This window comes from Marmota flaviventris, chromosome 5 (assembly GCF_047511675.1).
Source record: "Marmota flaviventris isolate mMarFla1 chromosome 5, mMarFla1.hap1, whole genome shotgun sequence".
Classification (NCBI taxonomy): Eukaryota; Metazoa; Chordata; class Mammalia; order Rodentia; family Sciuridae; genus Marmota; species Marmota flaviventris.
The window spans coordinates 134,734,820-134,759,607 of NC_092502.1; the positions used below are offsets into that span (position 1 = coordinate 134,734,820).

The 24,788-nt window shown below is 36.0% G+C and overlaps 1 protein-coding gene across 4 annotated transcripts in view; it reads right to left on the minus strand.

Moving 5' to 3' along the window:
* The window catches only part of Cdh12 (cadherin 12), a 659,985-nt gene that overhangs the window by 305,774 nt on the left and 329,423 nt on the right, over positions 1-24,788 (minus strand). Inside the window, exon 1 of one of the 4 annotated variants that reach the window (XM_071611882.1) lies at positions 21,554-21,631. The exons of the other annotated variants lie outside the window; for them this stretch is intronic. The gene's annotated coding sequence lies outside the window, so the exon portion shown is untranslated. Of the gene's footprint in view, positions 1-21,553; positions 21,632-24,788 lie in introns of those variants that run through there. 4 annotated transcript variants of the gene reach the window in all.

Below are 24,788 nucleotides of genomic sequence, written 5' to 3' on the forward strand. Positions count from 1 at the left end.
TATTACACATTGTGCATATATATATATCAAACTGTCACATTGTAGTCCATGAATATGTATATATTATCTGTCAATAAAATATATATTATAAAAAGTTCTTTGGAAGAAGTCTGGGGCAAGACTGATTTTGAGAAGAAATCTTGCCTGATGCTTATCTTTGTCTGAATTAATCACCACATTAAATATAGTCTGAGAAGATCTGTTTTCCATTATTTTTTAAAGTGGTTGAAGAAGGGATTGCTAAAACAATGTTAGTAATTTTTGTCATTGGAGAACTGTATTAAACATATAGTATTCACCCGAATATTTGAATTTCTTTTCTTTTTTTTTTCATTATGTGTTTTAAATTTAACCTATACTCATTATTTTTTTTTAATTTGCACAGTCTGATAAGGTAACCACAAGTCATGTATTGCTATTGATTATTTAAAACATTCGTAGCATAAGATGTGCTAAAAATGTCAGTTTTGCACACAGGATTTCAAAGATGGTACAAAACTTTAAAATAGCTCATTGATAGTTTTTGTATTGATTGAATATTGAAGTGACACTTTATTGGGCTAAATAAGATACATAATTAATTTTTAAAATTTCCCCAAGCCATATTTCTCTTATTTTATTATATAGGTGGGGATGGTAATTACTCATACCCCTTTTTTCCTATGATCTCTGGTAAATGTTCTTCTGCAGGTAAAGCTCATGTAACAACTCAACATGTACACACTTGCCAGATGATGTCCTAAGATGATAGAGTGATTTGACAAAGCATGAATGTGAAATGAGGCTGTAGGAAAGAGAGATATACCCATAAAAATCAGCCTTCATTTAAAATAAGAGAATATGTAAAGGTTAGGTCAGAGTATGTGGATCATATGCAGCTGCTTCCTCCCCATTTTTCCTGGGACCAACCCTTTAGGCTCTGATCATAAATTCACGAACATTCTCTATACTTTGTTGAATAATTTAATTTAAGTTTCACTTTGTATCTGGCGCTCTTGGTTTGAAGTGAATTTTTCATTTACATAATCACATTCTGCCCACTTGAATATTCCCAACGCAGTTGCACTTTTATATAATATACTTGTTCACCATCTGTCCTCAATTTTGGTCAAGAGATGTTTCATATTTTCTAACACTTTGCATAGCAATTATACCACCCCAAAAGTCATTTTTGTTAATACACATCTTGCTTGTGTACTGTCAATAAGACACTTTAGGCTTTTACTGGCTGAAAGATGGCCTTTCTTTGGAAGCTCTGCAGCCACAAAAGATAACTTTCCTATACAGCCATCATTTATAATTTGAAACTTAAAATGCATGTCTACACACATACGTGCTATAATTGATATGAAGGAACTGATGAAATAAATGACCTTGCATGTGCAAACAAACTACAGTAGTTTCTGTCTTGATTTCATATATTTCAATTACAAAATTTATCTTAAAATTATAATGAGATGTATAAGTAATTTAATACCACTCATAATTTGTAAAAAAAATTTCCTTAGGGAATCCCTTATGAGATTAAAATATGAAATATTTATTTATTTAGAAACTATTTAAGATTATCAGGCAGATTAAACCTCTCTCTTTTTTTTTTACCTTCTGGCAATGTGAAAAGTACAATTAAATGTGTATGGTAAATTAAAAAAAAAATTTAAAGGCTTTGACTAGACCAAATACTTTGCCTGAGTTTTCTTCAAATACACAGATGTCAGAAATTTTGATATGTCTGGGAGGCTTTCCCTCAGGTCAAAGTAGTTTAGTACATTCATATTTGTATATACACACACATTCAATGAAAATCAACAGTTTTGCCTATTCTTATAACACATTACAAGCTACATGGTCAGTTGTTTTATGGTTAAATTTTTTATGAGAGTTACCAAACTAAATGTAATATATCAAATTTGAAACATCAAGAGATTTTTACAACTTTTTCGTATTCTTCCAATTAACATTTTGTAAAATTGGTTGATTTTATGGTTTAGCATGGTCTTTTTGGTGAATACTTAATTGCAAAGAAAAGTGATTTGTGATGGGCATGGCAGCATACACTTGTAATTCTAGCTATGTGGGAAACTGAAGCAGGAGGATCCCAAGTTGGAGGGTAGTAAGGGCAGTATGGGGCCCTCTCTCAAAATAAAAATATAAACATCTGGGGATATATATAGAATTCCTGGGCTTAATCCCTAGTATATATAAATAAATAAATAAGGTTGAAAATCCTTTCTTATAGTGATATTATGTAGATCTCTAAGCTCAGTAGAGCATAATAAAATATTTATCAAAATAATCAAATTTTCTACTAATAATACTAGAGAATCATGTCAGTTTGTAAGTCAAAGGAAAGTTTTAGTAAAAACCTGAATTTGATTGCCCACTGAGGACCTTCCTGGCTGTAGGATTTTATGTAAGTCCTGTATTGTTTTACAGCTAAGTCTGTCTGGGCATTTATTTCTGTTAAAGGAGTTATTCAATTCAAACTTTTCAATTCACACTGTATGAAAATATATATGCAAAGTCATTAGCACAGACCACGGCATAGGATAGTCTGTCAATAGAGCATAGTCATTATCATTTTAATGTCAGTTTAAACTATAACCAAAGAAGATATCAGAATAGAACTGTTATGGTTTGGGTGTGAGATGTCCTCTAAAAGTTCATGTGTGAGAGAAGCTTTAAAGGAGAAATGATGGTGTTATGAGTGCCTTAACCCAATCAGTCAATTAATCCCATGGTGAGATTAACTGAGTGGTAACTGAAGGCAAGTAAGGTACAGCTGGAGGAGGTGGGTCATTGGGGGTGTGCCTTTGGGGTATATATTTTATTTAATATATATGGAGAGTGGAAACTCTCTCTGTTGCCTAAGCATCATGTGAGCCACTTTCTTCCACCACACTTTTCTGCCATGATGTTCTGCCTCACCTCGGGCCCTGAGAAATGGAACAGGCTGTCTGTGGACTGAGACCTCTGCAGTCGTGAACCCTCAAATAAAGTTTTCCTCCTCTAAAGTTATTCTTGTCAGGTCTTTTAGTCACAGCACTGCTTAGTCTGAGTAAAACAGATATAGTCTCTCATTCTCTCTGCTTTTTCCACTTACTTTATTATAGTATTCCCAAAGACAGTGTACAGGTGCTTATTTTAATAATCTTCCACTACTTTCTGCCTTTCAAGTGGCTTTTTTCCGGAGGGGAGGAGAAGTTCTCAGTCTGAAGGAACAAATATTAGCAAACTTAACTGCACTGCTGTCATATTTTCAACACCAGCTTTTTTATTATTTAATATTTATTATGTGTAGTGTTACAGATGCCTTTTAAGAGTACTTCAATCAAAGAAAAGACGTGTGTATAAATATATGGATACCAATTTCTAATAAAAGTATTATTTTTCTTTCTTATATCAAGTGGTGAATGATCATTTTACAAACTTTAGTTAGAAACATAGCAAAAAGTAAAATATATAAATAATTTTTATGACCCTACCATCCAGAGTAAATTACTGCTAACATTTTATGCTATATTTATGGATTTTTGATGTTACCACTTTATTAAATGTAGTTTTCTATGTATTTTAGCGTTGTTTTACTTGGATGCCATTTCTTAGGAGTAAGTACTTTTGTTGAGCAAAGTAAACTTTGCTAACAATGTGTAAGCATAGATTTCAAAAGATAAAAATATGGTTGAGACACTTGAGGCATAAGAGGATGAACAGACATTATATAAATATACACACAAAGAACAGACAGCTGTGTGCCGGGTTTCTGTTCTCACAACTAAAAGGCTCAGGGGTCACTCCAGGAAAACTGGGTTGACTGGGCTGTGCAAAATAACCACACAAGAGACACAAATACTTTTTTCTTTGGGGTCGCTGTGACGGCTCCTCTGACCTTAAGGGTCTGCAGGAAGAGAGAGAGAGAGGGAGTATGTGTGACCCCTTTTATTTAGGAGAAGCTATTCAAATGAGGCAAGGGGTCAGGTTTCAAGGGGCTGAGTCTATCTTAATGATGTCCACTGTCAGCAGGTTGACTGACATCTAGGTATGTCACACCCAAGGGCACAGTAAGAGAAGGGGACACACACAAGGCACTTCCATGGAACATTCTATTCTAAACAGGGCAAGGAGTAATATTACAAAGAAACAGATGAGCATAGGTCCACCCATGGGGTTGTAGGAAGTCATGCCTGGGCACGAAGACACAGTCACTTGAACCCTAGAAGAGTGGGACAGTCTAGCAGCATGGGTGTCTGATGCCACATCGCCCAGAAGGGGAGTTAACTCATCACATACTAGGTTGGTCTCCCACAGTTGTGCAAAAATTAGAAGTTCTGAATCTGTTTCTCTTCCTTCTCCACCCCTCCATGTTTCTATGAATTGAGCACAGGACCTCATGCTTGCTAGTAAAATTGATTTTCCCTTTACTACTGTTAAGAAAGAGAGAGAGACAGAGAAAGAGGGAGGAGCAGAAGAACTCTGTGTGGGGGAGATATCTCAAAAATAAAAACTGCATTACAGTGTTAAACAATGTGCCCAAAGATCTGGAACCTTGGGTTTTCAGACTGTTTGCCTTCAAATCCATCCATAGATCTCTGGGAGGCACTCTGGAATGACTTGCAAGTACTTGTCAGTTAAACTCCCTCCCCAGATTTAGCCAATTGGAGATGTTAGAGAGATCTTTAGAGCAGGAAGGACAAGCTTACATGTTTCATCACCTTCAGCATCAGATAAGTTGGCTTCTGTAGCAGCTGGCTGGAGTTCCCACAGAGAGGTCTGCTTGATTTCAGTGCCCACTGTGTAATAAGTCAGGGCTTTAGAACAAGCAAATCCCCTTCTGTGCTGTCTGTAAACAGCAGGAGTCAAATTTTGCTAGGCCGCCTTATTCTACCTAATTGGCTTCTCAGCTTTTCTTCTTCCCATACTAGCAGTTCCCTGCCATGAATTCTGTTTCAAATGCTCAGAATGATCTTTCTTTCCTGGTTGGTGTGCAATTGATACTGTGTGTAATTGAAGTGTTATTCTATAGGCTATTTCTACATGATATAAACATATATCATTTTCTAATGATATGAAATTTTATCTTCAGTATTAACTCAGGGCATATACTCTCTCCCCTTTGGATATGCCTTCAGAGCTCTGTGCAATTTGTTAAACACATAAAATGTAGCTAACTACAGAAAACAGTCACAAATGATTAGATTCCAAAAGAAAAGGATTATAAAGGTGATATCTTCAATTGTTAAGTGCTTTGCTTACTGTATAGAGGATAAAAAGAAATCAAGTAACTACTGCTTTAATAAAAACTGCACACCTAAATTTTTGTATTTAATAATAAGGTACATGGTTCTTTATTTTTTATTTTATTTTTTTAAGCTGTTGCTCTCCTTTGGGAAATAGTAGTACTATAGTTTTAATTTTGTTATCAATTAACATATGCATAACCTTTCGATTCGAAGGCACATTATATAAAATAATTCTTTACTATCTATTGATAGACACAAGATAAAATCCAGGATATTAATAAATTGCATATCATCTCTCTCCAAAAGAGATAAATCAGGTAAGTTTACAAATAGTTTCATATTTAAGAATAAGAAATGAAATGATTCCCTGACACCACAGCACAGTGGATATGAAAACAAAGAGGTGAAGTTTTCGAAGCATTACTTATTTGCTATAGTGAATGCAAATCTCCAGAGAACAATTTTGAGGCTAACAATCCAGGAACAAAGAGGTTTAAAGTTTACATCTTAGTTTCAGTCAGTAAATCCCAGGATAATCTATATTGTCTTTTAACCACCAGGATAAACACTCTTTTATTTACATAGATGCTATTTGATAGTATTCAAACACTATCAAATCTTAATGCTCTTGATAATATTGACAACATCACTTTCAGCTATCTCTGAGGACTGTCTTTTGTAAGCTGACTTTGGAGTGCTATGCATTTTAACCACAAGATCACATTGTCTGTTTCCATAATGCTTATCTTTATGACATACAGCTTTGTTTCTTGCATGGTTTAACTTCATCTTAGAAATTTTAATTTATTCTTAATGTTTTCAGAACATTCACATAGTTACAAACACATAGATATTTTTCTCAGCTTCAAAAATGGATATGATAATAAGATGAGAGAATGCATTGTAAGATGAGAGGCTAAAAAGGCCCTATAATATATTGTCATCAACTGCTTCATGGCACCAATTTTTTATTGGTTAAGTATCTGTTTGTATCTTTCATTCATGAAAAAGTTTAGTTATATGTGTTGGTTGTAATAATATTATGATGATATATGTTTGCATTTGATTGTTTGACCAATGGTACATGCAGAAAATTTGGTTCTGTGACTGTTTGCTTTGCATCAATATTATAACCTTGGTTTGTCACCAAAATAAGTAAATTTGGAGCCTTTATGTGTTGTTTATTCTGGCATTGTACTCCTAAATCTATTATATTATATGGTAAAATGGACTTTGCTTTTGTTAAGTTACTACCAGTTAACTTCTAAAAGATTACCTTGACATATATGGTGGGGCCAAACTCATGAGTTAAAACAGATTTTCCACACCCATATATGGACATAAAGGTAGTTAGAGAGATTAGGCAGAGAAATAAAAAGCATTAAAATTCTGAGTGCTATTGTGAGCTTGAAGATCAAAGGGGCCATGTGTAGAGAGAATGGACATTATTCCTACAATGACACCTGTAAAGTCCTTGCTTAGCTTCTGGATGGCCATCCTAAGTGACAGCTGCCATTTTAAAGAAAAAAGTTTCACTTTCCCACCCAAGGGCATTTCTGAGAAAGGCTCACCACTGGCCCTCACACCAGCTGAAAACGTAACCCCTCATATTAGGACTCACCTGGCTCTGATTTCTGAGCCTGCCACATAAAAGTCCCAGAACCCAAGCCTGTTTTGCCTCTCCACTATACAGAGATGGCCTTTATTTGTCAGCTTTGACAAATAAACTTGCACGTGTATCTCTGACTGGTCTTCATCTTTCATTTCTCGCTTACCCATCTCTTATTTGTCGTTTTCCCTTCATTTTGGTGCTGAGCCTGGGATCAGGTTCCTCAGTGTGCCTGCTCCCCTCTTTGAGGGTCACTGGGCATCTCCGAGCCCCAATCTAATTCCACTGTAGGACCAGGACCTTCATTCTGCCAAAGGCCTTCTCTGCAACTACCACCAGACATTCCAGGTAAGACTCCTGTCTCTGGTCAAACTAAATGGCCTACGGATCCCAGGAAATGACTGTTGATCATCTGGCCCTCCCAGAGTTACCAGATGGTTGGGCGTACCCCTAGCCACAGCTTTCACAGATACAGCTGATTCCTACTGTTGAAGGAGTCTATAGGTAGTCTTTTATTTGGGTCCTGGGTTTTGAGAACAAAACCACTGAGGGTGATTGGGAGTTATTCCTGGTGGGACTACCTCTTGGGCTTGAGTTAATTTCTATGGGCTTCTGCTCCTTTTATGGGCTTCTGTCCCTTTTACTGGCTTCTGCCCCTACTAAATAGTCCCTGCCGGGTGCCCAAGTGCCTCTTCAGGCTCCTGCCCTGACGCTTACCCAGTGGTGGTGAACACCCCTTAAGTGTAACTGTCCTCTTGGCTAAGTGATTTTAGAGACTGGGGTACGCCCCACCTCTAAACTCATCTTCTAAGTCTTACCATGGGCAGCTCCTGATTCATTCCCTCTCATAGTTCCCTAGGCTACCTCCTGGCTAACCTAGGGTCTCTCTCTCTCTTACCCTAGACCTAAAACCCCCAAAACTTATCAGTTTGTGCAATCAGATCTGGCTTCAATATCCTTTGGATAACTACTCTAAGTGGCTGCTTAATGCCACTCTAGATCCCAATAATACCAGGGATTTTTTTTCTACTATCGTGAACTTTCAGGAAACTGAAAAGAGATAGCATACATCCGGGCCTTCTCCTCTCTCTAAGCCCTCTCTCTCTACAACTCTTGCTCTCCTGCACAAGTCTTCTTAGCTCTCACCTCCCCTATGTCTGCTTCCAAAGGGACAGAGATCCTACCCAGGATTCCTCCTCCTTCCACCCCCACCATAACACAATTCTCTTTCTGATGGTGCGACCACAGCAACTGTCCCCTCAGCCCCTCTGCCATTCTCGCCTCCTGTCACATGCTCACAGGCTGCTGCTGCCCAACGAGCATCTCTGTGTCCTCTATGAGAGGTGGCTGGGGTAGATGGTGTAAACCAGGTTCATGTGCCTTTCTCTTTGTCAGATCTTTCACGTATAGAAAAGCCGCTTAGGTCCTATACTTCAAGTCCCACCACTTATATCAAAGAATTTCAATATCTCAATCATATGATTTGACTTCCCTGATGTCCATATGATCTTGTCTAACACCCTCCTGCCCAAGGAGTGCAGGCAAGTTTGGAAGCAAGCTAGAAATTATGCTGATGAGGTACATCAGACCTCCCCTGCCCATCCCATTGGCACTGAAGCAGTCCCTGATGGGGAGCCCAGTTGGGATTATAATTTGCCTGGAGGAGTAACTAGTAGAATCCAATTCATTACTTGCCTTATAGCAGGACTTAGAAAGGCAGCCCATGAGGCTATCAATTATTAAAAGCTCCAGGAAATCATCCAAGATAAGAATCAAAACCCCTTAGCATTTTTAGATAGGCTAACCAAGGCTTTATTACAATATACTAATCTGAATCCTGAGACTGTAGATGGAAGACAGCTATTAATGACCTACTTTTTGTCACAGAGTTTCCCTGATATTAAAGCCAAACTAAGGTGCTTTGAGAGGGGGATCCCTAACTTCTCAAACTGAGGTTCTGGTAGTTGCCTTTAAGGTATATAATGGGAGAGATGAGAAGGCTTGGAAACAGAAATATTGGATGCATGCTCAAGCCATACATCCAGTCTCATCATCTGTCCCTGGTTCCACAGGCCCATGGAAGGGTCCCTTGGGACTGCCCAGACTCTGTTTTAAATGTGGTCAGATGGGTCACTGGGCTCGTACATGTACCAAGCCTTGCAAGCCTCTGGGTCCTTGTCCTATATGCCTTCAAGAGGGACAGTGGGCCATTGTACTGTCCTCAAGCCTATAGAGGCCCCTGGCCATCCAGCTCTTCTATTTCCCCTTTTCAACTCTTAGGTCTGGCTGCAGAGGACTTACAAGGCTCAGGTCCCCATCACCCAACAACTACCATCACTCCATGGGAACCCAGGTTAACTTTGCATATTTCAGGTAGGCCTGTATCCTTCCTCCTAGACACAAAGGCTACATATTCAGTCCTCAAGGAGTTCTGGGGGCCTACCACTTTTTCTATGACCTCTGTTGTTGGGGTAGAGGGTAAAACTTACCAACCCTTTTAGACACCTAGCCTTTTTTGCACTTTTGGCTTTCTGATTTTTACCCATTCTTTTTTGGTCATTCCACAGTATCCTGTTCCGCTTATGGGAAGGGACATCCTCACAAAGATGGAGGTTACACTTTCCTTCTCCCTTCATATATGCTTCCATACAGACTCACCTGCGACTCCCCTGATCCTTACTGTTACCCTAGGATCATCCCCTATTCTATCTGCTAGTGCCTTCCCATTACCCCCTTCCAAGGTGGGCCCTATTGTCTGGGATATTTCAAGTTCTTCTATCACCTCACATCATGAGCCCATTCACATTTGTCTCAAAAACCCCCTCATTTTCTGTCCCAATCATAATACTGTCTCAATAAAAACTCCTAGGCTTACAGCCTATCATTCAAGACCTCTTGCAAAAGGAATTCCTTACACCTACTTATTCCCCTTATAACACCCCCGTCTTGGCAACAAAAAAAGCCCTGTGGTTCCTGCTGCTTGGTCAAGATCTTTGTTCCATCAACTCTTCAGTCATCCCAATCCATCCCATGGTAACCAAACCTTATATCCTTCTATTCCAACATTCCTTCTGGGACCCTCTACTTCTCAGCGCTAGGCCTGAAAGATGCCTTCTTCTCTATTTCCCTTCATTCTGACTTTCAAGACACTTTCGCCTTTACATGGACAGAGCCTGAGTCATATAACTCCACTCAGCTGATGTGGAAACTTCTCCCCCAAGGGTTCCAAGACAGCCCTCATATCTTCAGACAGGCCTTGGCTAAGGACCTACCATCCATACATCTCACTCAGTCTATGGTGCTACAGTATATTGATGACCTCCTTCTTTGTCATCCCTCCTTTGAAATCAGTCATCAGGACACCTGTAAACTTCTCATCTTCCTTTCTGCTCATGGCTATAGGGTTTCTCCACCCAAGATACAGCTTTCCTTGGCAATGAAAACATACCTAGGCCTCCTCCTGACCCCTATACACAAAGCCATTATGGTTGATAGAAAGGGCCTTATCACTAATATACCAACACTCTCTAGTAAGGAAGAAATTCTCTCATTTCTAGGTATGGCAGGATTCCTGAGAGCTTGTATTCCTAACCACTCTATATTGGCTAAGTCTCTGTATGATGCTGCTCAGGGCCCACTCTCTGAACCCCTATTGCACTCTGTTACAAAGCTGTTCACCAGGTTCCAGCAGGCCCTCCTCCAGGCCCCTGCTCTCCATCTCCCTGATCTCACATGCCCATTTTACCTTTACATGGCTGAGAAGCAGGGATTTGCTCTAGGGGTCCTTGTACACATGCTGGAGCCAATCTTTGTCCCATGGCTTATCTATTGAAGGGTCTTGACCCTACTGTTTGAGGGTGGGCCCCTTGCCTACGAACTTTGGCCAAGCCTTTCTAGTCATTAATAAATCCACAAAACACACCTTTGGGGCCCAACTCACCATCCTGGCTCCCCATTACCTAAAGAAACTCCTCACCTACAAGGGCTTACATTCCTTACCCCCCTGTCCAATTTTATCTCTATAGGTTTCCCTGGTGGAAGATCCCAGTCTTACTTTCCATATGTGCTCACCTTTAAACCAGGCTACTCTCCTCCCCACTCCTCAGGACTCTCCATCCTCTTTTCCTCTTACCCATTAATGCAAACTCTGGAGGAGCTTCTTCCACATTCCTCTCACATACAGGAAGTCCCCTTGAATGCTTGCCCCAAGTCATTAGATTAGTTCAAAACTACATCCAAAAAATCTCTAACCAAATTATAAACCAGCTTTTGTTACAGGAATACCAATCCCTCACCAAATTTGGGCTGCTGGAGACAGCATTCCACCACCATTCAATCTCCATCATCATTCAAATGACATCCCATACCCATAATGAGGGACTCAAACACTGCTCCTTCCAGCAGGAAGGAGTTACAGAAGATTCACCTACATCCCTGTACCCTAAGGGGGCAAACAAAAATAAAAAAAATGGTGGAAATATAAGATCCTTCCATAGCATCTGGACAGCCAGCCATCATTTTAAGGAAAAAAAATCACTTTCCCACCCAAGGTTATTTCTAAGAAAGGCTCACCACCACTCCCTCATACCAACTGAAGCCTAACCGTCCACATTAGGACTCACCTGGCTCTGATTCCTGAGCCAGCCCCATTAAAAAAGTCCCAGAACCCAAGCCTGTTTTGCCTCTCTCTGCTTTTAAGAGATGGACTTTATTTGACAGCTCTGACAAATAAACTCTCGAGTGTATCTCTGACTGGTCTCCCTCTTTTATTTCTGGCTTACTTATCTCTCGTTCCTCACTTTCCTTTCAACACCCAAGTGAATTCTGCCAATATCAGTGATCTTAGAATGGAATCCAAGCACAAGATGACAGTGCAACCCTGGCCAATACAGACATTTTGGCCCAGTGTTGCCTTATGCAGAGAGCCATTTCAGTTAGGCTAGGCTTCTGTACTTTAGAGCCATGAGGCAACAAGTAGGTGTTTTTAGGCTATTACATTTGTCGTAATTGTTTTCAGCAGCAGTAGGTAACAAATATGTTGACCAATGTCATCTTCACTCAACTGTTCTAAAGTACCTCCAATACTCATGGATTTTGTGGGAGTGGTTTTTTTTTTTTTTTCAGTCATTACTGTTCTATAAGCAACTTGATTGCCCTCTGATCTCTGATTTCACATCTATTTGTGAAGTGAACAAAGAAGCAATATGTTGTAATGATGAAATAAGAAATAGGGGTCATAAGGTATGAGTCTAGGCCCAACTTTGCCTTACTTCACATTGCAAACTCATTCAGGTCAGGGAGCCTTTCTGGGTCACGCTTTCATCTGCTGAACACAATGAAAGTTCACTCTAATTTCCTCAAAAGTGTTAAGGTGCCATGATTACATGACATATTTATTGAATTTCTTACATATACTGAATTAATTCTGTCACCTTAGACAATATGAAAAAAGTTTAAAATGGAGTGTCAGCCGCTAAGTAGATTATTTATTTGATAGGTAGATAAAAAGTCTTAATGAATGATATGAAAATATATAAAAAAAAACACTTATGAGCTATGTACTTTAGAAGCCAAGAACTATTTATTCTGTTACTTAAGAAAGTATATCACTGGGGGAGTAGAGGAAATGTCAGGAGACTAAAATTGACTAAATTGTATTACTATGCTGTGTGCATTTACAAATATGTAACAGTGAATTCACCCATTATATATAATTATAGTGTGCCAATAAAAATAGTATATATTATTATTAAGAGCTGTGGGTCCTTGATGTAGAAAACTGGATATAACTCAGTTATGAAATGATGAAGAAAAATGTTATTCATTTTAAATTGACAATTTAATGAGTGTTTAAGTACTAGGCAACATAAGAACAATGAAGATAAGCAACCTCCCTTGTCTTGATGGGATTACAGTTCTAGAAGTAGACATATGTGCACACTGAGTGCAACAAAAATGATAATATTAGTGTCAATAATAACAATAGCTTTCCTTTATCAAGTGCTTTCTCCTTTGATTTACCAAACTTTATATCATCACAACACTTTAATCCGTATAATTTTTCAATATGTTTAAGTGTTACCATTTCTTCTTTTTTTCACAGTAAGCCAAACAGTGAAACTAGTAATATAAATAATTAGTTTAAAGTCACATATGTAGAAAACAATTAAAACATGACTTATTGGGGCTGGGGATGTGGCTCAAGCGATAGCGCGCTCGCCTGGCATGCTTGTGGCCTGGGTTCGATCCTCAGCACCACATGCAAACAAAGATGTTGTGTCTGCCAAAAACTAAAAAATAAATATTAAAAAAAAAAAAATTCTCTCTCTCTCTCTTAAAAAAAAAAATCATGACTTATACCTACAGTTCCCTACTCCAGAACCAATGAGGAATCAAGCCAATGTCCTGTAGCTATCTCTATTATTTCCTTGGAACATAAGTATGTCCACTTTTCCATTTACTGTATCTAATAGAGATAAGACGTTATGACAAACAACCTTTCTTTCCAGTTCAATTCCAACCCATCATCAAGTGTGTTGCTTCAGCCTTTCCTGCATCTCAGATTTATTCACTATCTTGGTTTCTAACCATGGACTCAGTGCCACAGCCATCCTGAGACTGTGATCTAGATTTTAGAGCCCATGTCATGATGGGAGTGCTGCAATCTGAATTCAAATCCAATCCAAGTTCATTGAAAAACGGAACTCTTAACATTGGCTCAAAGCCTCAGAATATGTGCTCTTTCATCTCTAGAACTATGAGTTAAGTAAATCTCTTTTATGAGTAAAGTTCCCAGTGGCAGGTAGTTTGGTACAACAACACAAAACAGACAAATATACTCTTTTTATTCACATGCATTTCAAAAACAAAAGAGTACACCATTTTTTAGAATAAAAATTTCTGCTTTTCCTTATTCTTTAGGATCCCGAAATGTCAAAGAACCATTAATATTATACTTCAGAACAATATTCTCTCCCTTTGTACTTACTATTCACAGTCTTCCATCTATTTTGTTTACATCTCTTCCTTTCCTCTTTGCCACCCTCTTCTCTATCATACTCTGAAAATGTCCTATGTGGGTTTCTCTAAGGAATATGATATTCTTATTGTACCAAGATAGTCAGCCTTCCATAGCTATAACAAATACCTGAAATAATCAACTTATAGATAGAAAAGTTAGCTGGGCATAGTGGTATATGCCTATAATTCCAGCAGCTGGGAAGGCTGAGGCAGGAGGAATATGAGTTCAAAGTTAGCCTCAGCAACTTAGTGAGACCCTGTGTCTAAATAAAACATAAAAAGTGGTGCGTATGTGGATCAGTTGTTAAGCACCCCTGGCTTCAGTTTCCAGTACAAAAGAGAGGTGGGGGGCAGAGGGAGGGAAAGAAGATGATAAAAGTTTTGCTTTGGCTTATACTTTTAGAGGTTCAAGTCCATGACTACTGAACTCCATTGCCTTTTGGCCTGTGGTGAGACTACATACACATCATGACACAAATGTGTGCCAGGGCAAAACCACTCACCTCATGGTCAGGGAGTAAAAAAGAAGAGGAGGGGGCTGGACACCCATTATCTGCTTAAAAGCCATGCACCAAGACATGAGGACCCCCTATAATACCCAACATCTTAAGGGTTCCACCACTTGCCAATACTGTATTTAAAACTTCAGCATTTGGAAGACATAAAAATATAATCTGTAGTCCACCCTAATTATTTTTCTCACTAGAAAAAAAAAAAACAATATAGGGAGAACTTCTATAGGAGAATATTGGTAGTAAATCAGTTAAGCAGGCCACATTGAAATGTTCTATTCTGGGGACTTTTAACTAGAGTTATAAAGTAAAATTTTGACAGCAAATACGATGAAAAGAACAATTTAAGAATGAGAAGACAGTAATAAGATCACCTTTTGAAATCTTCTTATGTGCATGGAAGGCTTCATTTCCAGTCAAGTCCTTAAGCACTGAGAAAATAAAGATCATATGCACTTGATGTGGATATGGTTGTAAGAGGAAGGCAATACTCTACCCTGGTCAACTTAAATGCCCTGTATCCTCACTATAAAGTTGTTAGCACTAACATTCTTTTTGATTTCAGCATACCCAACATAGCTAAAGAAAAGTATAAAATTGGACACTGCTGTCTTCTGTTTCTTAAGACGCATTGAAAGAAGAGTTGACATTTCAATATATAAATTAGGAGTTCTTGTCAAAGCACTTTATGTCTTCACAGCCAAAAGCACTAGCAATCTCTGTGAGCTATCTATGCCTTGATTGTCTTTTTTATTCACTCACACAAAGTAAAGCCTTTATGTACAAGAAAAAATGGAAATGTGATATATATCTAATTTTAAAATGGCTATAACTCCGAATACATACCAGTGTCCCTAAGTTGCTTGGAGATTACAGATTTGCATTGTTTAAACATTGGTATTATTCTCAGAATAATAGAATGCTAATAAAAATTCCATTAAAGAGGAGACAATTTGCATTTGAACAAGAAAACTCCATTCCACAAGGATAATGTTTGGTTTTTTGAGAGCAAAGCAAATGTGACAAACTTGCCTTGCTGCCATTTATTGATTATGTTTGCACCCCTAGGAAATCAAGGGGAAAAATTCTCAGATACTTTATTTCCATTAGCTTTCAACAGACTGAATCATCACTTTCTTTTCTGGTAGCTGAAACTCCCAGTGCTAGTATTTTCTTATGGATCAAAATTCTTAGAGGTTAAATGTCTTTTCATTGAGTATCATCATAACTGCGTTGGACCATGTAAACACAAAGTTAATTTTGCCTTGACAGCAGAATTGAGAGCTAAAAGGCATACCATGACAGGGAAAATAAATATACATATCCAGTTGAATTTAAATGAGCCTTCAATACAGCATCCCACACAAAACACCAGTAGAGAGGACCAATATTACATATTATGGGGTGAAATATTTTCCATATGAATAAAATTATATTTGAAGTTATGAAGGTTATAAAAACAATAGGTATTCAAGTTCAGAGGCAGAAGAAAGCAAGAAACAAACCAGTATAATGAAATGCTATGTTGGCATATTTATAGAAAACACAAGAAGATATTTACAAGAATTTTCATATGATATTTTGACATCATGAATCATATATTTTACTTGATTTTAAAATATGTAAATATGAATAAAATAGTGCATAGTAAAACAATTGTTATGAAAGCCATAATACAAACTTATTAGAAGTAATTTATGAAGGCAACCTGACATTATATATTTTTACATGGTTTTATTTACTTTACTTTCTTTTCTTTGATTGTCCTAATTTCCTAATGAAATGAGACTTATTCTATAAGAATTGTAGGGTGGAAGATAATATGGATTTTTTTACTATGTACATTTTATTTTATTTTTTTAAATGATCATGCCATTTCCATACTTTAAATATTTATTTTCAACTGAATTCAATAAGTTTATTGTTACATGGTGATTTTTCTGGACAATTTCAATAGAAGTAACAGGACAAAGTATTTTTTGAGGGACACTTTTTCTAAAATAGTTTGTTAATTGAATGAATATTCATCAAATTTATTATAAGCAATTATACTTTTGAGATAACCACAACAAATGGCTCCATTTATATTTCACTTAATTGTCAATTTAGAATTCAAAATTTATAATTGTATCTATATTTTGATTTAAAAAATACCTTTGCACTTGTGAATGTTGACAGGAAATTCTCCTAGATCTCTTGCATTTCTGCAATCTAGGGAAGAGACATTGATGGCTTTTGTTTTAGAATGTCATTTCTAGAATGTGTGTATTAACAACAGCCTTGGAAGATAGAGATAATGTCTACACCACCTTGACAGATATTTTACAAGCTTCCCTCTTATAAGATTTCTCGTGTCTTAAACCCAAGAATCCTCTGCAGTGATACAAAGCCACTATATGTGCAGCATCTACGTAGGTTGCTTCACATTACCTTTTTGGCTTTGGGGGAGAAATAGGAACTAGTATGTGCATGAAGTTTATGCTATCTGCTATTCATGAGTGATAAAACATCTGATTCAGGAGTCTCAGATTTCCACTAGCATCCATAAAACTGTGAAAAGCTCACTTGGTAATTTGCAAGGAGGTTAAAAGGTTAAAAACCCAAACAATAACACTAAGCATTAGGCTTCTGTTTATAATACTTTTGATTGCTATAAACAAAACGTAAATTGTATAGGAAGTTACATAATCTTTTATGAATAAAATTTTATGTACTCACTCATATAAAAGACTATTGCTCTTTTATATATATAGTTTGTCATATCATTGGGATACTGCTAGATGCATTTTCATAAAATGAACAGGTATGTAGATCTAGGTATGAAGATACCTAGGCCTGAAATCCAGAAGCAGAATATTACCAGCCATCTGAAAATGCTCCTACTCAGTATTAGTCATATATTCTCCATCAGAGATAATGACTATCTGAAATTTTAATCTTATTTTTTCTAATTAGTTATGCATAACAACAGGATGCATTTTGATTAATTGTACACAATGGAGCACAAATTTTCATTTCTCTAGTTGTACATTGTAGAGTCACAACATTCATGCTATCATACATGTACTTAGAATACCTCAATATTGTAAGAGTTATCTATGTTAAGCCCCAGGTCACCATCATTCTAAATGGAGAAAAATTGAGAGAATTCACTCTAAAAATTGTAACAAGACAGGGGTGCCCTCTTTACCACTTTTATTTAACATAGTCCTTGAAACTCTAGCCAGAGCAATAAGATGAAAGAAATTAAAGGGATACGTATAGGAAAAGAATAACTCATACTATTACTATTTGCTGACTACATGATTCAATATTTAAAGGATCCAAAAAATTCCACCAGAAAACGTCTAGAATTAATTATTGAATTTAGCAAGGCAGCAGGATATAAAATCGATACCCATAAATTAAATGCATTTCTATACCTAAATGATGAATCCTCTGAAAGAGAAATTAGGAAAACTACCCCATTCACAATAGCCTAAAAAATAAAAAAAAAAAAAATTAAAAAAAAAAACTTGGGAATCAATCCAACAAAAGAGGTGAAAGACTTCTACAATAGAAACTACAGAACACTAAATAAAGAAATTGAAGAAGACCTTAGAATATGGAAAGATCTGTCATATTTTAGATAAGAAGAAATGGTATTGTCAAAATGGCCATATTACCAAAAACATTATACAGATTTAATACAATTCCAATTAAAGTTCCACAACATTCTTCACATTAATAGAAATAGCAATCATGAAATTCATTTGGAAAAAATAAGATACACAGAATAGCCAAAGCAATCCTTAGGGAGAAAAATTAACAGGAGACATCAAAATACCAGAACTTAAAACTATTCTACAGAGCCATAGTAACAAAAATGCCATGGTATTGGCAACAAAATAGACACATAGACCAATGGTACACAATAAAAGATATGGAGACAAACCCACAGAAATACAGTTATCTCATGCTAGACAAAAGCACCAAAAACATACATTGGAGAGAAGATATCCTCTTCAACAAATGGTGCTGGGAAAACTGAAAATTCATATACAGCAAAATGAAATTAAACACCTCTCACCATGCACAATACTCAATTTGAAGAGGATCAAATACTATCTGAAATTATAAAAACATAAATTAATTGTTCCTTTCTACTACATTTCTTACAGATATAGTTAATTAAAAAGGATTATTTTGTATCTGTCTCACTCAATCTTATTATTTTTTGAGACTGACTAATATTTTTGCATAGTTATAAATTGTCTATTTTTATTACTTTTCAATATTTTGTCATATGGATGGGGCAATAGTTATTTAGATATACGTTATATTCTTGATCAGCATTTACACAATTTCCTGTTTAAAGTCACTACAAATGCCACTATGAATACTCTGGTATGTTTTTTAATGGACAGACATTAATATTACTGTTTGAACTATGTCTATGACTGGATTTTCGGAGCCAGAGAATAGTTATTCTTTCAGCTCTGATAGACATTAGCAAAATCATTGTACTAATACACACTTAAATTTAAAAAAATATAAGAAAACATAGTGGTTCCTATCATTGTCCCCTTAGTATTTTCTATCATTCTTCTGTTAACCATATTAATAGATGAGCAAATACTTCTCCTTCTGACTTTAATTAGTAATTCTCTGAAGATTAAGAAAATTAAGCAAGATGATGATCAATTAAAATATATTTATAGATAGATAGATAGATAGGTAGATATAGATTCCATACAAAAAATGCTACAACTGGAAAAAAAAAAGAAGTCCTCCAGTGTTCCAAAACTATGAAATGCCCACAATCATATGCTGGGCACGGTGGCACATGCTTGTAATCCCAGCAGCTCAGGAAATTGAGTCAGGAGGATCACAAGTTCAAAGCCAGCCTCAACAACTTAGTGAGGCCCTAAGTAACTCAGTGAGATTCTGTCTCTAAATAAAGTACAAAAACTGGCTGGGCATGTGGCTCAGTGTTTGAATACCCCTGAATTCACTCTTCAGTTTAAAAAAGAATTATCATCAATTCTTCTATTTAATAGAAAGACAATGAAAACCTTTTTTTTTTTTTTCCCCTGGGTACTATTCTAGGATTTAGGGTAAAGTGGTGGTGCTAGTCAAGTTTTCCAGAGATTGTATTATAGGCTAAAGATTAGAAAAAGCTTTATTAAAGGACTTGGTTCACAAGATTATGAGGCGAAGCAGTCTTCAGATCTCCAGAACATGCTGCGAAGCTGGAGATGCAGGAGACTCAGGAGAGTTGATGGTTTAAATCTGGTCTGAAATCTATCAAACTTGAAATCTAAAAGCATATTTTCAGTTAGAGCTCAAAAGCAGGAAAACAAGTTGATGTTTAGCTCAGGCAGTCAGACAGCAGTTTGCCACCTTACACCTGAAAAGGCCAGCTTCTTCATTATCTGAGGTCTTAAATGAATTGAATGGTGGACATCTTCATTGAGGAGAAGGGGCATAATTACAAAATACACTGATTCAAATATTAATCTTATCAAAGAACACCCTAACAGAAGCACATGGAATGATGTTTTAACAATCATCTGGACACTCCATAGCCCAGGCAAGTTGTCATGTAAAATTAATCATCATACCCCCCCACATTTTTCTTCACACTTCAACTCCAATTAATCAACATTATCTTGAAAGTAAGTTATCAACTTCAATGTTCACAGCCACCATGCTCTTTTATCCATCCAAGTATCTGATTTCCCATGGCAGCCAGAGTGACCCTTAAATGATATATTTTAGGTTATATTATATGTATCCTGTTTAGAATCTCTATTCCAATATAAGTTTATATTTGTCCTTGCTTCAAGGTGAGTAGACTGCATCTTTGGAAGCTTTCATATTTTGAAAATGTGTGGTTTGATATAACTAAGTATAACTAAGTTGTATTTATTTAGTTCAGTTTTTTTTTAATGACTCAGCCAATTCTTTGTTGGTTTTACATATTCCCAGCTGAGTTAGTGACTCATCTTTTTACTTTACTGGTATTTTTTAGCATTTATTTTTATTTTTAATTGACACAGAATATTTGTTCTTATTTATGTGGTACAGTAAGACGATTTATACATACATAAAATATGTAATGATCAGTATAATTAGCATCTTCATTTCCTAAGAATTTTTTTTTTTATTTCTGTGTACTTGGAACTTTACTTCATTTCTGCTACTAGCTTCTTCCAGAAAACACTCAACAGCATTTGTAATCTAGACTGGAGGCTGCTATATATTCATATTGAGGAGAATTTGAAGTACTTCATCTTTCACCTTTCCCCAAGTTACCTTCATACCCTGTCTCAATCCTCATTTTAAAAACACCATTGAGCCTTTTTATATATTTTCCTTCTTGATGCAAAGTAAAACTGAAGAAGGGGGAAACCTGCACTGGTACTGTGACTCTTCATTTGATTTATCTCAAAATTATTCTTGGTCAGAATGATATCTCTTAAAAGTTGGGGTAGAAATTGGATCCTTCCCTATTTTCTGCTTTCATAACATTTAAAAGAATATCTTCTTTACTCTATTACTTTGGAAGCTGCTTTTACTATTATCAAGTTTCTCCTAATAGTCACATCATTACTTGTTATAAAAACACACAATAATCTTAATAAAACCTTTAGAAGTAAAGTATGTGTAAAAGTCCATATTTATTTATCTACAATAAAAATAATGTGCTACATTCTCCAAAGACTCCAAGTTGCTCCTTGGTGTTGCATGAAGCATTTATGGAAATGCATCCAGTAATTCAGGTCATACATAAGAACATTATTAGACTATAATAAAGGCAACCTGGAATTCTCAGCTCTCTAATTGGCCTTTTGTTTTGTATCAACTACTGTTCCCCTCTACACTAAACTTTCTACTAATACTTATTATAAAGTACTAAGGGAAAGTTACTGGCAGCAGCACCTTGTTCTTTGGTTTGAGATGAAAAAGAATAGCAGAAATTCTACAAATTTCATGAGAGGCATTAAGAATACATTTTACAAAGTAAGCAAACTGACTCTTGAGATTATCAGTTTATCTTGCATCTAAAACAGCTTGCAAATGTTTTGGGTAAAATATAAAAATAGCAAATATCAAGAAAGTTAGTTTTGGAAAACCAATTGCATGTCCATGGATATTGAGTATTTGTCATATATACTTGATTCACTTACAAGATGTATCTTCTTCACAAAGTAGGCAACAATTCTGTCCCTGGAGGTTGTTGCAGAGCCTGTGTTGCAGTCTCACCTGCACCTGCCTCTCAGAAACTTGCAGAACTGGCAGCTGCACCAGAAAAAAACTGGTTAAAAGATTTGCAATCTTTGAACCAAACTGTTGTGATTTTAAGAAAATGACCATTTCCTTTTATTACCTCCAGTGCCATGTAAAAATGCTGCAAAAGCAGGTGTTTAATGTTTCATACACATTGAATCACCCTAGTCTTAAAATCTGTGCTGTGGGGAAAACAAGATTTACCACAGAATCAACAAGAGAGCATGTGCTAGCAGAGGACTTCTGGACAATTTTATGGAGTTGGAGAGTCTCAAAATCTGTGTATGTATTGGAGCATTGAATACTCATAGCCTGCCATTGAAAATATTTTAAAACTACCCCCCTCCAAAAAAAAAAAAAAAGCATTTTTCCCCAATAGACACACATAAAGAAGAAGCAAGAAGAAAGACAGATGTTAGAAATAAAAGAAAGAGAAAGGTAGGTGAAAAGAAATAATTAAATGGGAAAAAGTATGTCAGGAGAAATTGTCTGAAATACAAAAATCCAAAGGATGACTTTAAAGTATTTTGAACCAAAGAATATTAACCAGAATCTTATTTTTCTTCCCTTCAGGCTCTTCATGTTGAATAATATCCATGCCGTTTTCACAACACTCTAAAACTTCAATGCATTTTATACGTTTTCAGAATATAATATCATGCAAAAAAAAAAAAAAAAAAACTCAGAACTGGTAAAAATTTAGATTATCTAAGGTGCTCTTATATGTTCTGTAGGATATACATCATTTCTTGGCAGCATGATTTCCACAGTATTGTATTCAGTTCTAGAAATTGATTTAAATAAGTTACTAACAAGGAAATATAAAATACAAGAACTTATTATGGATCTGAATATTAATTTATTAATAGAGGAAGATATACATAGTGCACTTTCTTACTCAGAAAATCACTGATATAATGACCTAGCATTAGCATATTTGATGTGGAATATGCTATCCAACTGGGGCTTTTTATGAAAGCTACAGGTTACGACCTACTGTTCATTACACTTAGTTTCCAAGGTGCAGAGACTGATGTGGAAGCCAAAGAGCATTATTGTTCTTCACTGGACCTTTGCATTTATGAGTCACGAGACTGATGCTAATGGGATTCACTCTTTTGTTGGATTGATGTTTAAGGTTAGATGGGCAGATGAGTCCCTGATCTTGACCAAAAATGATTTGCCCACTGCCAATTAGAGAAGGAAAAGGGCAAGGTGGAGGTTGAACTTGGAGTTAATAGGAATAAGAATAATGCTGAGGGTGCATGATGAAACTCAATGAGATACTGCACTTTAATCTTAGACTGACAAATTTACATAGTGAAGGGACTTTTTATCAATGTCAGCCAAACAAATATGATCCTATGAAAAATGCCCCGGCTAGTTTTGTACTCTCTCCTTCTTTTAACCTGTGCAATGGACAAGAATTTAAAATAATCTGTTAGATGTATGTATTATTTAATACATTTAAAACTTTCTACTTTTCATACATGACAAAACAAAAAAAATAATTTATTTTAACACATAAACTCTCAGAGTATATGACCTCCTATAATTACATCTAGTAAAAATATAATTTAATATGATGATGAAAGTGAAAAATAGAAACAGGACAAAGTAGTTTTTAAAGTTATATCTGCCCTTCTAAAATACTGTAACACTAAAGAATTCTTCCCACTTTTTCTTCTTTTTCACTGTGAATCATTCTTCAAAATGTAGTAGAGACCTTTGTGGTTACCAATGAGAAATATTTTGAACAAAAGTAGTCTGATGCCATTTTTAAGAACTTTTTTTTTTTCTCAATTAGTATTCTAAAAGGTAAAAGTACTTAATTTGCACATGTTCAATTTCTCTTACTATAACAAAATACCTAAGTCTGGGTGACTTTTTCATAAAAAGAAGTTTATTTTGGTTCATAGTGCTAGAGTCCAAGGCCAAGGGCTCACATCTTGTGATGGCCTTTTATCTGGCAATATCCCAGGTTGATAACAGTATCATATGGCAAGAGGCAGGGAGCACTTGTGTCCTCTTTCCCTCCTGATCTGTAAATGGGCTTATCAAATCCAACTTCATAGAATTGTCATGAAAATAAAATGTAATCATGTGCACAGATTGCTAGGCAGAGTGTATGTGCTGCATTGAGTTCTCTACAAGCAATACCTACAATTTTTATTCTTATGATTAGTATTTTCATCCTTCCAGGAAGTGAGAAAATCTCAGTAAAAGTAATCATTGTAGGCAAGATCTAGGCAAAATTGTCTCTGTCATGTGATTTCAAAGGGTAATTGAAAGTGATCAGTTAAAAAAAAAAGATAGAAAAATTAGAGATTGAATTGAAAATTACATCTTTGAGTGTTAACAATAGAATTCTGAGCATGCTTATTTTTTTCTATCTAAATATTAGCACATACCTGTGCTTTTCATTTCTCAAAAAATATTTCATTACTTTTGTTTGATTTAAACAAAGTTTTCTGATAAGCACTGAGAACAGTCAAGGAGATATAAGATTTAACATGACCTGTGCATTAGTGGTATTCTCACGTAACAGCAGTGTGTAGGGTGAATTGGAGAAGAGTAGGATGTGATTAGAAACACTAAGCCTAATGATAACTCTAAATATTTGTCAAAACAACTGCCAAGATATGTAGACAGGGTAGAAATAAGAATATATGTAAAGAAAAATCCTAAGGATTCATTAAATAGCTTGTGTGATAGATCTAAGGGGAAGCTGAGATTTAAGTTTCAGATTCAAGGTATTTCTTGTAGAAGAAGTTACGGAAAGTTAAACTTAAGGTATTTGGAATTACACCTAATTATAGACAGTAGGATAGATTTAGACAGTTGTACACTCCCACAGGACCATCTCCACATTCACAAGGTAGACTAGTATTGCCACCCATAAAGCATTTCTTTTCCACCTCATCATCACATACCCTAAGCACATGTGAGCACTGACTTTGGATCTATCAATATGGAATGATACCTTTCCAAAATTATATTTAAGTGTTATCATGGATATGTCATATTTTATTTCTAGCTTCTTTATCTGGGCATACAGTTTTTGAGATCAATACTGTCACGGAACGTCTCAGTGGTTATTTCATTATTGTTCCTGAACATATTTTATTTTATGAA